This window comes from Neofelis nebulosa, chromosome X (assembly GCF_028018385.1).
Source record: "Neofelis nebulosa isolate mNeoNeb1 chromosome X, mNeoNeb1.pri, whole genome shotgun sequence".
Taxonomy (NCBI): Eukaryota; Metazoa; Chordata; class Mammalia; order Carnivora; family Felidae; genus Neofelis; species Neofelis nebulosa.
This window is the reverse complement of record NC_080800.1, coordinates 106,680,813-106,693,504: the sequence shown is the minus strand read 5'-3', so window position 1 is coordinate 106,693,504 and position 12,692 is coordinate 106,680,813. Positions and strand designations below refer to the sequence as shown.

At 38.4% G+C, this 12,692-nt stretch overlaps 1 protein-coding gene across 2 annotated transcripts in view; it reads left to right on the top strand.

Moving 5' to 3' along the window:
* Nucleotides 1–12,692, top strand: part of SMARCA1 (SWI/SNF related, matrix associated, actin dependent regulator of chromatin, subfamily a, member 1) — a 279,079-nt gene that overhangs the window by 126,646 nt on the left and 139,741 nt on the right. The window lies entirely within an intron of this gene.

The following is a 12,692-nucleotide window of genomic DNA, read 5'->3' as shown; positions in this document are numbered from 1 at the left end:
GTAGTATTTCATTGTGTAAATATTCAACAATTTATTTATCCATTTAATTATTGATGGATATTTGGATTGTTTCCTGTTTTTAGCAATAACAAATAATGCTTCTTTGAACCTTCTTTTACATATATTTAGGTAAGCATATGCATGCATTTCTGTTGGGTATATACATATGAGTGGAATTGCTGGATTGTAGGTTACATATGTTTTAAGTGGTTTCATGCCAGTGTCCCTAAGTATTTACACTAAATAGTTTATGAGGTTTTCATTTGCTCTGTGTCCTCACTAACACTGGGTATTTTTCTGTCTTTTTTCATTTTAGCCATTTCATTGTGAATGGTATTAAATTGCTGTTGTTTCCACAATGATTAATGAAGTTGAGTACCCATTCCTAAGGTTTTGAGATTAGTTCTATTTTAAATAGTTTATAATTCCAATTTTATTTATAGTTTAGTTTAAAAGTTATTTAGAATTGTGTTCATTAAATTTTTCCAGGTATTTGGGTGCCTGGGTGGCTCAGTCGATTAAGTGTCTGACTTTGGCTCAGGTCATGACCTCCCAGTCTATGAGTTCAAGCCCCGCGACGGGCTCTGTGCTGACAGCTCAGAGCCTGGAGCCTGCTTGGGATTCTGTGTGGGTGTCTCTCTCTCTGCCCCTTCCCCACTTGTACTCTTTCTCTCTCTCTCAAAAATTAATGAACATAAAAAAATTTACATTTTTCCAGGTGTAAAGATTTTAAAGCATTTTCTTTTTTGTAGTTGGTTCCTATTTTATTGCATTGAGAACAGTGAATATAGCCTACAAGATATTATGTTTTTTGGAATTTGATATCTTCTTATGGTCTAACAAATTATCATTTTTGGTAAATAATTGTATATGTTTAAAAGAAGGTATATTCTCTGTTTAGTGCAAAGTTCTATGTATTGTGTTATTAAAATTTTCTTTATCCTTAATTTTTGTCTAATTGATCTCTCAGTTTCTTAGAGAAATGTGTTAAATTATTGTATTATGATTGTGGTTTATATAAAGCATGGTGTGTTATTGTATACTTATTAGTTTATGTTTCTGTATTTTGATTCTCTGCACATAGGTGTAGAAAAGTTCATAACTGTTTTCTTTGTGGAGTGTTTTTTAAATCAAAATGATGTTTCTGTCTTTATCTATGAATTATTTTTGCTTTGAATTTATATTTCATCTGCTCTTGATATTGCCACACTGGTTTTATTTTTGTTGTCATTTGTCTGGCATTATCTTTCCCTAGTTCTTTATTTTCAATCTACAAGAGTCATTTTAAGTGTGTCTTTTGATAACATCTAGTTGGATCATTTTTACTGTCTTTAAATAGATAAGTTTAATTCTTTCACATTTACAGTGATTACCTATAGGTATAGTTATTCCTTTCCTATTTCCTGTTACAAACCTATCATGCTGCCATCTTGTTAACTTTTTCCTTCTTCTTTTTAAAAAAGATTTGATCTTTTAAGTAATGTCTCCACCCAACATGGGGCTTGACCTGACAACTCCAAGATCAAGAGTCACATGCTCCACCGACCAAGCCAGCCACATGCCCTGCTTCTGCTTTTTGTTGAATGGATGGAGCTTTTTTATTCCCCTCCCCTCTTCCATGTGGGTAAATTATACATTTTATTTTTATGTTTTATTAATCACCCTTAAATTGTTAACATGCACATAAAGATATATTTTTAACACTAGAATTAGTAAGTATCTAATTCATCTTCCTGAAAAGATAATAACCTTAGCTTTACTACCCTCTGCTTTCTTTTTTTCAAAATTTTTTTACATTTACTTATTTTTGAGAAACAGAGTGAGATAAAGTAAGAGTGGGGGAGGGACAGAGAGAGAGGGAGACACAGAATCCAAAGCAGGCTCTGGGCTCTGAGCTGTCAGCACAGAGCCCGATGCAGGGCTTGAACCCACAAACTGGGAGATCATGACCTGAGCGGAAGTCAGACGCTTAACCGACTGAGCCATCCAGGTGCCCCCCCCACTTTCTTTTTTTTAAGTTTATTTATTTATTTTGAGAGAGAGAGAGGAGAGAGAGAGAGAGGGAGAGAGAGAATGAGTCAGGGAGGAGCAGAGAGAGGAGGAAAGAGAGAATCCCAAGCAGTCTCCATGTGTCAGTATGGAGCCTGATGCAGGGCTCAATCTTATGAACCATGAGATCATGACCTGAGCTAAAATTAAGAGTCAGACACTTAACTGACACCCAGACACCCCTACCCTCCGCTTTCTATCCCCTATTCTCTTATTGATAGTTTTAGGTTTAAGTCTCACTACTTCCTACTGGATTCAATTTTCTCCTTTGTGTAATTCATCCACCAGTACTTCTTTCAGTATGAGTTTGTGGTTGGTAAAATTTCTGAATCGTTCCAGGGCTGAAAATGTCTTTATTTTACCTTACTTAAAATTTTTTTTAATGTTTATTTATTTTTCAGAGGGAGGGAGAGAGAGAGAGAGAGAGAATGAATGAATGAGTGGGGGAGGGACAAAGAGAGGGAGACACAGATTCTGAAGCAGGCTCCAGGCTGAGCTGTCAGCACAGAGCCCCATGCAGGGCTTGAATTCACGAACTGTGAGATCATGACGTGAGCCGAAGTTGGACGCTTGACTGACTGAGCCACCCAGCCACCCCTACTTTATTACTTCTTGATTGATAAAATTCTAGGTTTAGAAGGATGTTCCATTAGCAATATGAAGTGCTCCTTGTTTTCTTACATTCTGTGTTGCAGATGGAAGTCTCATTTCAAATTGATTGTCATTCTTTTCTGATAATCTGATTCTTCTTTCTGTTCATTGGTAGCATTTAGCACTGTAAGCTTGGTTTCTGAAATTGCACTATAATGTGTCTAAGGGTGTGTGCATGTGTATAATTTATCCTGCTTGGTCCTTGATGGTCATTTTCAATCAAAGACTCATTATAATTCAATATGGGAAAGTTTTGGCAATTATTTTTCAAATATTTATCAAATATTGCCTCCTATTTTGTCTGTTCTCTTCTTTTGAAACACCTCTTAGACTGGTATTAAAACTTCTCGATCTGTCCTCTGAGTCTTTGTATTTTCACAGTTTCTATCACCTTGACTCTTTGGGTTCTCTTGGGTAACATCTCAGTTCAGTCTTACAGCTTACTTATTTGCCTTTCCTGTAAATCTGCTATTTCATGTAATCTGCTATTTAGTCTATCTATTGAGCTATTTATTTCAATAGTTCTATTTTCATTTTTCAGATATCTAATTAGATTATTTAAAAAATAATCTTCAGTTCTTATTCAAAAGCATTTATTCTTGTTTTATGAATGTGATATCCTTCCATGTCCCTCTGAGGGAATAAACTGAATTTATGTGAAGGTCTCATTCTGATTTCTCTTTAATTTTGTTTCCTATAACTTAAATTCTTTCATTTATTGAGTTTGTTGTTTCATTCAATGGTGTGAGTTTTCCTTAAATGTTTTAGCCTCTGTGCAGTCTGCTTGAGGGACTAGATGGAAGTGGCTACTGTTGTTGTGACTGTTTTAAGGGACCATACGACATATTGCTGGTGAGAGTACATGGGTGGCTATTCTTTTGGATGTGGGTGTTTTCTAGGGGTTGCTAGCCTCCTGAATAGGGTTGCCAGATTTAGTAAATAAAAGAATTCCTGGTTAAATTTAAATTTCAGATAAGCAGTGAACTTTTTTTGTGTAAGTATGTTGCACATATTGCATGTTAAAACCTTAAATGTTAGAAGTTTTAAATTTATATTTAAATTTCAGTTAAATTTGATGTTCAGACAAATACTGGATGATTTTTTAGTATTAGTATGTCCCATGCAATATATGGGACACAGTTATAGCGCTGAAATCTTTCTTGCTTATTTACAATTCAAATTTGACTGGGTATCCTATAATTTGTCTGAAATCTTACACTCAAAGCATTGCCGTCTCTTTGATTTAAGGTCCCATACTTACTGCTCCCACCTGGAGGCAGACACTGTTGCTATTTTTACTATTACCTGGCCTGTGAAGGAAGGAAGTGGGAGGGATGACAGAACCGATTACCCTATTTGATTTTGCTTAATCATCTGATAGTTATCCTTGAGCTCTTCCTATTTCTACCACCTGAAGGCATGAAACATCCTTTTTACTGCTGTCTTCTACCACTACAGATTTTTACTGATTATATTGCGGGCTGTAGTTTCTCTTTAATACTATTCCACCTGCTTTATATCTTTCAAGGATTCCTCTATATTTCAGTGGTTTTGGTGCTGGATGGAAAGACTGAAACACGTATTAATTAGGTCTTTCATCTTGAAGTTCACAATCCTGCACCTTTATCTACCAGATGATACTATCTTTACTTATTTCATGGGATGATCTTTAGTTCTGGTTGTTTGAGGTCTTTTGCAAGGAAGAGAAACTGGGTAGTTGGTGTCACCCTTGCAGCCAGGCTCTAGGGGCAAACAGAACTCTATGAAATAGAATGGAAGGTGGCATTTGTTGAGAGGAGGAGCAACTCACCTGTGGCAAATGATCTTTGCTAAAGGAAGTAAAGAGATCATGCTGCTTCTATAGGCACTGGATGCAGTGATCTGGTTTTGAACCCCAGTCACCACTTACTAGCTTTGTGACCTTGGACTGGTTATTTAACTCCTCTGGGCTTCAGTTCCTCATCTGCAAAAGGGGATATTAGCTTTTTTCCTGATTCTAACATTTTAACACTTCTGTATTTGATATGTATATTCTAGTTAGTGTGTGTGATCCATATAGGATTTGTTAAATTAATACTGAATCTTAAAATCAATGGAATCTTAGAATCAGGACTAGGGTGCTACTACCTGTTTCATAGAGTTTTGTAAAGATTCAGTGAGGTGATGTATGTGAAGGGCCTAGCGGAGTGCCTAGCACATAAATAAGTGTTCAATGAGTATTAACTCAGTGTTTGTGAGAGCATAAGATACTGATCTGGGTCTGAGAATAGATCCTGGGTCTTAAGAGGGGAAAGGCCTTTGGGTACCTTGACAGTGACAAATAGTAAGAATTTTAGACTTGACTTTAAACTAGCTCACAGGGTAAGCCTTTATTTGTAAAGATTTTATTTTTAAGTAATCTCTATACCCAACAGGGGGCTTGAAGTCACAACCCTGAGATCAAGAGTTGCATGCTTCACCAACTGAGCCAGTCAGGCGCCTCTCATGGGATAATCTTTTGACTGGGAACAGGAGCTGCAGTAATCCTCCAGTTAGAAAATCAGGCTAGCTTTGTCTGAATGCTCTGGATACATTTGTTCTGCTTAATTTATACCTCCTAGAAGCAATATAATTAGTAAATATAAAGAACTCATGGCTATTTTCTGGACAAGCGACCAGTCAGGAACAGCTGCTCCTATTCTGGTCCATGGATCCTATTAGTGAAAACTCCAGAGTAGTGTGCACAAGAAAGGAAGCAAAGAGTGAACATGTTTGTGTTCTTTTTTAATAGTTTACTTGTAACATTGGACAGTCACATAAGCCTTGAGCTCTGTGCAGTTGTGTTTAGGATTTATCTGCATGGTATAAAGTCTACAGTGTCAGGAATGATTGGTTTGCTTTTGGCTTTGGGTGACTCCAATCAATAATTACACCTATTGATCAAAGGCATACATTAAAAACATTAATTTACATTGAGCACCTTAACTTCATAAAATGGCAACAACTGAATTGGCTGAAATTGATTTCCTTTTTGTTTTCAAAAGAAAAATTCTCAGTGCTGTGGATATCCTCAGTATGATTCAGAGCTCAAAGGTGGTTAATTATCCACCAATATCACAGAGAAGAGAACTCTGCAAACATATTATGGTGCAAATTAGAATCCTAGGGGAGGTTGTTTGCACGTCCTTTCTAAAGTTCATTTCCTGGGGTAGGGACCTCTTTCTGGCCTTGGAAGGAGCTGAACATGAGGAATAGTGCCGTGGTCAGAGGAAAATGCCTTGGCTTCACAAGATGGCTGAGGTGACTTTTCCAGGGTTAGCATGCTCTTACTCCAAGCTGAATTCATTATGCTTGCCTAGGAAGCTGAACAAAGACAAGCTAGGTCTGCTGCTGGGGCCAAGGATGCCATGCAGTTGTTTTCCAGCTGTATTTGGTAGAGATTTAGGGTTCCATGGGTGATGCTCAGGAGATTCTGGGTACAGAGGTTGAGGGAGGCTTAATTTATGAGATTATTGGCTCTATCCTTATTTCAAACAATGATTTTGTGTTGTCATTGTCAACATTGTCCCTAAATAAACTCACAGTTATAGCCTAGCCTGGTTCTGTTTTTGTTGATGGAACAACCCCCTCAAGCACATGCATACAGGGTATTTGGCTGATTCCCCTTTTTCCGGAGGGTTTCTTTTAGCCAGCAGCCGTAGCCCTACTTTCCTCAACCTACATATCTGAAGCCTATTTGTGATAGATTGCATTGATGGAGGGATGCTTCATCCCTCCCATTGTAGGCAGTATGCTCTGTCCCATCTCTGGACTCTAGGCTCAGCCATATTATGCTTTGCCCAACTGGATGTTAACAAACATGGTGGAAGCAGAAGCTTCCATTTCCTCCTGCTCACTCCTGCACCTGTGCTCTTGCTCCCTTGCCACATCCATGGGAACATGCTTAGGCTAGCCTGCTGGAAGTATGTGAAAAACCATCCCTCACTCAAGCTGAGGCCAAACTAGATCAGCCATCAGCCAGCTGATCTCTAGACATGAATGAGCCTAGCCAAGACCATTTAGCTGACTTCAGTTGACTGTAGACATGAACAAATCCAGCCTAGATGATCAAGATTTTCTAGTTACACTGTATACTTGAGAGCAATAATAAGTGATTGTTGTTTTGAGCTACTGAGTTTTGGGGTGGTTTATTGTGGCAGTAGGTAACAGATACACTCCCAATCACTGAGGCTTGGCTCTAATCAGTGCAAAGCATTTCCTAGCAACTCTTACAGAAGAGGATACTCTTTTTTCAGAAATATAGCACTTACTGATTGTGCCGCGCATTTAGACATTTTGATTTTCGGCATTATTTTACAACTATATTTCACTGACTCCAAGATGCCATTGGTGGAAAAACACACCATTATCTTATGAATCACTAAGAAAAATAAAATGCCACCAAATATACTACAGCATGCCACTCATTAGAAGACACATCCTAATTTTAGAACCTTTAAAATGTGTTTTTTAGAATCCGTGAAATGTGGTAATTAACTCTTCAGAGTTTTATGTCTTATTTGTACAATAAAATTATCATTGAGGACAAATTCTGGGCTTTCATTTTCTTTGAGGAGCAGCATAGTTAGCATAGCTTTGGAATAAGGCTGACCCTTGTTCAGATTCTTGTTTATTCACTTAACCAGTATGAGCTGAGGCAAGTGACCTAAATTCTTTGAGCCCCAGTTTCCTCTCTATAAAGACAGAGATAACATTTCTTATCTTAAAAGGTCACTGTGGGAATTTATCAGATCATGCAAAGAACATGGTGGGTATTTGAAACAATGTTTAGTTTCTTTGATTAGGTAATACAGGTACATGATAAAAATTTCAAAATGTACACAAGGGAATGTGTTGCAAAATGAGCCTCCTACTCACCCCTGTCCCCCAGTCATTCACTTTTCCTCCCAGGAGATAACCACAACCACCAGTTTCTTGAAAATTTTTCCAGAAGTGTTTATAGTAGTCATTAAAATTAGTTTCTTTCCCTCTTTTGAACGCCATGACACCTCGTAGAAAGCTGGGTCCTTCATAAAGGCCAAGGTGCTAATTACTCATTACTATCTAGAACTCCAGATGGAAATAAGTAGTACGGGAAATCGGATTGAATAGACCAATGTCAGACGTTTCTGGGGGAAAAATGTTTGTCAGTCCATATTCACATAATTTCCTCTGTTTTTTTTTTCATAAGTGCTAAGTGCAGAAAATTTCAATTAATAGAGGGCTCATTACTTGGGTGCAAGTTAATGTAAGTTTTACTGTGACTGCCACTTCTTCAAAAGTGCTGAGGCAGGGAATGCAGACTTCACTTACCACAACTGAAAAGCTAGCCAAGCAGAGGAAACCAAACTAATAATGTGGCTGATATTGTCAACTGCTATACATACGCAGATAGAGGAAGCCTGTATTGACATAATAATAATAAATATGTAAAAAAAAGTTCATGGTTTACCAATAAAATCATTTACCATGTTGCTGACTTTACTGGAAAAATGATGCTTTATAACCAGTCCTCGATTTGATTGATACCTAATTAAAAATTCACTAGGCTCAACTTCAAGCACCTCAAGCTATATTAAAGTCACTGCTATACCAATGGAGGCATAATATCATTTAAAACCAAAGCAAGTATGATCATTTATTTAAAGCTTAGAAATAGTTCTGAAAATTGCAGAGTTGCAAAAAAATCTGTGGCCATATACAGATGAAAACAGCAACGTGGTTTAGTGGAAAGAACTAGGGACTCAGAAGGATCTGGTCTCAGTTATGGCTCTGTAGTGTTCACATTGTATGGTCTTGGGTAAGTCACTTCTCTCTGGCCCCTGGTTTCATGGCTGGTATAATGAAGATAATATATATGTATATTTTTAACCTTGCAGGATTTTTTTTAAAACTTTTAAAAATTTATTTTTGAGAGAGACAGAGACAGAATGCAAGTAGGTTAGGGGCAGAGAGAGAGGGAGACACAGAATCTGAAGCAGACTCCAAGCTCTGAGCTGTCAGCACAGAGCCCAACGCGGGGCTTGAACTCATGAGCTGTGAGATCATGACCTGAGCCAAACTCGGTTGCTCAACCGACTGAGCCACCCAGGCGCCCCTAACCTCGCAGGATTTTTGTGAGATTCAATAAGATGATATATGTAAACTAGTTCAAATGGTATAAAATAGTACCTGAATGTAGTTCCAAAAACATTTAGTGAACTCTTACTATATGCTAAGGACAGCATGGTGCCCAAGGAAATATAGGTAAACAAGCCAAAATCCTTGCCCTTGAGGAACTCATAGATGAGCAGCCAGAAATGCTAGTGTGGTGTCATTAGAGTTGCTAGGTAAAATACAGGATGCCTAGTTAAGTTTGAACTTGAGATAAATAAGAAATAATTTCTAACATAAATATGTTCTAAATATCACATGGGACATACTTCTAACAACAATTATTCATTGTTCGTCTGAAATTCAAATTTAACTGGGTGTCCTGTATTTTTATTCGCTAAATTTGGCAACCCTATTTATCACATAATAGCAGAATTATGTAGAGTAGAGATGCTGTGCAGTGGAGAAATTAATGAATTCTGTCTTGAGGTATCAGGGAAGTCTTCATGGAGGAGATGAAGTCAGATGAACAAGCATTTGACAGGTGAATGTGTTTGTGTGGGGCAGGGAAAGGAGGAGAGGGCATTTCAGACAGAGAGAGAGAAAATCAGCAGCACAAGGCAAGGAACACCTGGAGAGGGTAAGCCACTCCAGGCTTTCCAGGCTTTTCAGTGTTGCTGAAATGTCACATGTGAGGTAGGGAGTGACACAATTTGAAGCCCTTGAAAAGGGATTTATATGGACTTCATGAAGGGCCTTATGTGGACTTTAAAATGTTTAATCTGTAAACCATAATGAAGATGGAGAGACTAGCCAGGGAGACTATGAGATTACACTTTCTGGATGGATGAGTGGGTGGATACATTTGACCACAAGGACAAAATATTAGGCTTTCTCTATGTAGAGAAAGGATGGCTTACAGTATAGAAATTTTTGTTATCAAAAGTGAGGGTAGGGGGATGGGAGGAAGAGAAAATGGAGCTGTTGTCTATGTTGGATCCTAGAAAGGGCACGTAGGGGCCCTTTCTGAAGCTAGAGGACTAATGAGATCATTTTACAATAAATAAACTAAGGAAATGAATGTAGACTTCACCCAGTGGGGGGTACATATAAATTTTATTACCCCAAGGGGTAGTATAGGCTGAAAAGATAAATAGAAGAAGTTTAAAAAGTGCTGATATATGGACAGAAATCCCTGGATGTAGCCTAATCCATATATATATTCAGTTCATCTCATTACACATCTGGAGGGCTGGACAGGTGAGTAGCTAGTTATTAGTTTAGAGAAGGAAGCAAGGAGTTTGCTGGGCAGGTCAAATGACTGGATAAATGGACTATGATCTTTAGCCAAAGGTGTACAAGAATCAGCTCATTCTGGGTCACAGGAGCCAATTGTTAGGTTTTAGGAAATTTTGCAAGTGAATTTTTAAGTAGTAGAGCCATTATTAAAAATTAAATTATACAAACTTATAATGAAAATTATATTAAAAACAAATACACAAAACTCATCACTTCCTAATTGTTTTACTACATTTTGCTTATATATGTTCTTGAGATTATTTACTTATATTTGTGTGTGGAAATACTATGTAATGGTGTACTCTTGCATATCTCTTCCCAGCTCTGTGTTCAGGAATGTCAATTTGAAGATTTGAAATTGGCCATGGTAGGAATATTTACACCATGGCAATCAACAAATAGTATGAATAAGGGCTTTTTTCCTCAAAGAGCTGGTTGTTAAATATTTAGCATTTAACTATTGGGGAATAAAAGGGCCTGCTCTGTCCCCATTAGGTAGAGTAGGGGTAAGGTTGTATTATTAGGTTGAACCATAGGAAATTGCTGGTATTCCATTATTTTAGTCTATAAAAATGATAATTTCATATGGTTCAACCTAATGCAGAAAGGCACCCCTTCTGGCCTGATAGAACCTTGGGCTAGGGAACACTTGTTTGGCTAGGGGGCACTGGCTAGATCTCATCTCTCATCTTTCTCTCAGATTTTCTAAACCCACAAAATACACAATCATATGTGGGGGCCTTGTACCTACCTGTGGTAGAGATTGCTAATTATCCCCTAAATATATTATCATTTCTTCATGAGCAACAAAACCCCAGTTCTTCAGCTGACTACATAGTTGTCAAGAAGAAGAGCCATGCTTCCCAACCAGTTTAGCAGTTAGGTGTAACCATGTAACTAAGATCAGGCAATGAATTGCAAGCATAAGCATTATGTGCAACTTGTAAAGAATGTCCTTAATAAGAAGGGGCATGCCCTTCCCACTGCTTTTCTACTTTGTGCTGGATGGGATGGGATCAATCGTGGCTAAAACCCCAGCAACCAACCAGGACTGTGAAATGATGATGGGAATAGAAGCAACACACAAGATGGAGCAACAGAATAAGAATCTGGGGCGTATCATACCAGTCCTACTTGAACACAAGAGGAAACTATGCCCCATGCTGTTTAAGTCACTATTACTTCCTTTTCATTTGTACTTTTCCACACAAAACTAATCCTAATCAGGAACTGCCTAATAGCTTTGAGAATTAAGTGTGATAATACAATTATCACAGTGCTTCACTACAAAGCACTTGCACAATACATATCTAATATTATTAGGAGCTCAACTTGGTAACAGAGTTAAGATCCACCAACTTGGTTTAGGGATAATGCTAACGTGTGGAGAGAGGAATTATCAAGGACATGGTGGTGGGTTGACACTCACATAGGCTGCTACCATATTCCTTTGGGACAAATATCAGAGTCTGGGGTAGTGGGGGCTCCCAAGGAGTATCTGGAATGTACCAGCACATCCTGGTGTGGTATTTCTGTATGAGACTAAGAGTGCCAATACGGAAGGGTCCTGCTGTGGTAGTGGTGATGACACTAACAGAATTACAGAGGTGGAGTGCTGTGACAGCAAGTAGCAGTAGATTCTTTGCACAGTGACAATGTGGTGGGCCCAGAGATAATGACCAGGACCTGGTCTCCAGGAACCATGTGGAAATAAGGTCTAAGGTAGCCTTTGCCCAAAACCCCAAGGATCCTTCCTCTTCTATCCTTCACCACAGCTAACTTGGGCAAGAAGGAGGAATTTCAAAGGGGTAGCATTCCTCCAATTCTGCAAGTGGGAACTGATCCAGAGAAGGGTAGTTTTGTTACTGTTTGTGTTTGTGTGTGTGTGTGTGTGTGTGTGTGTGTGTGTGTGTGTGTGACTGTATTGTGTCCTAGGCTGGTGGTCTGGACAATGCCTGTTGGTCATAAATCCAGGAATTACAAGCTGAAAATGAGCCATGGAAGGTCAGGATGTTTATGTAGACATAGAATCTTTGAAGTCAAGGGCCTGAAGAATAATTTCCACACTCCTACAGCCTGCTGAAGAGGCACCTACCCCTACCCACTATTTGGAATTCTGATGTAACTGGCTCACTGAGGAATATGAACTTACTAGGGGGTATTAACGTGTAAAGTGTTCACATGTTCTAAATGTTGTTTCCAAGTTTGCTTTGTTGAGTTCTTCTTTTTATTCATAGTCTTCTGGTCCCTTTCAGTTTGTAAAATTTAGTCTGTTAAAAAATGCCAATTTCATATGTGATTCAAAGATTGCTCCTTAACCCTGTTGCTATTTAGATGAAGGGATTGGAGACCTAGGAGTAGATGCAAGGGTGTAGTATTATTCTCTTCCATTCTTCTTCCCCCTCCTGCTTGTAATTTATCTTCTCCGGTATTAATGTATAGCTGTCTGCTAGGGGTAGGGATATCCCTCTGGCCTTACCCTGGCTACATTTGCTTCTAGCCTTTGCTGGTAGTTTCTCTTCCTACGTTTACCCTCTGTGTAGATGGGTGGCATATGTGGCTTTCATGGGAGTGGTGGCTAG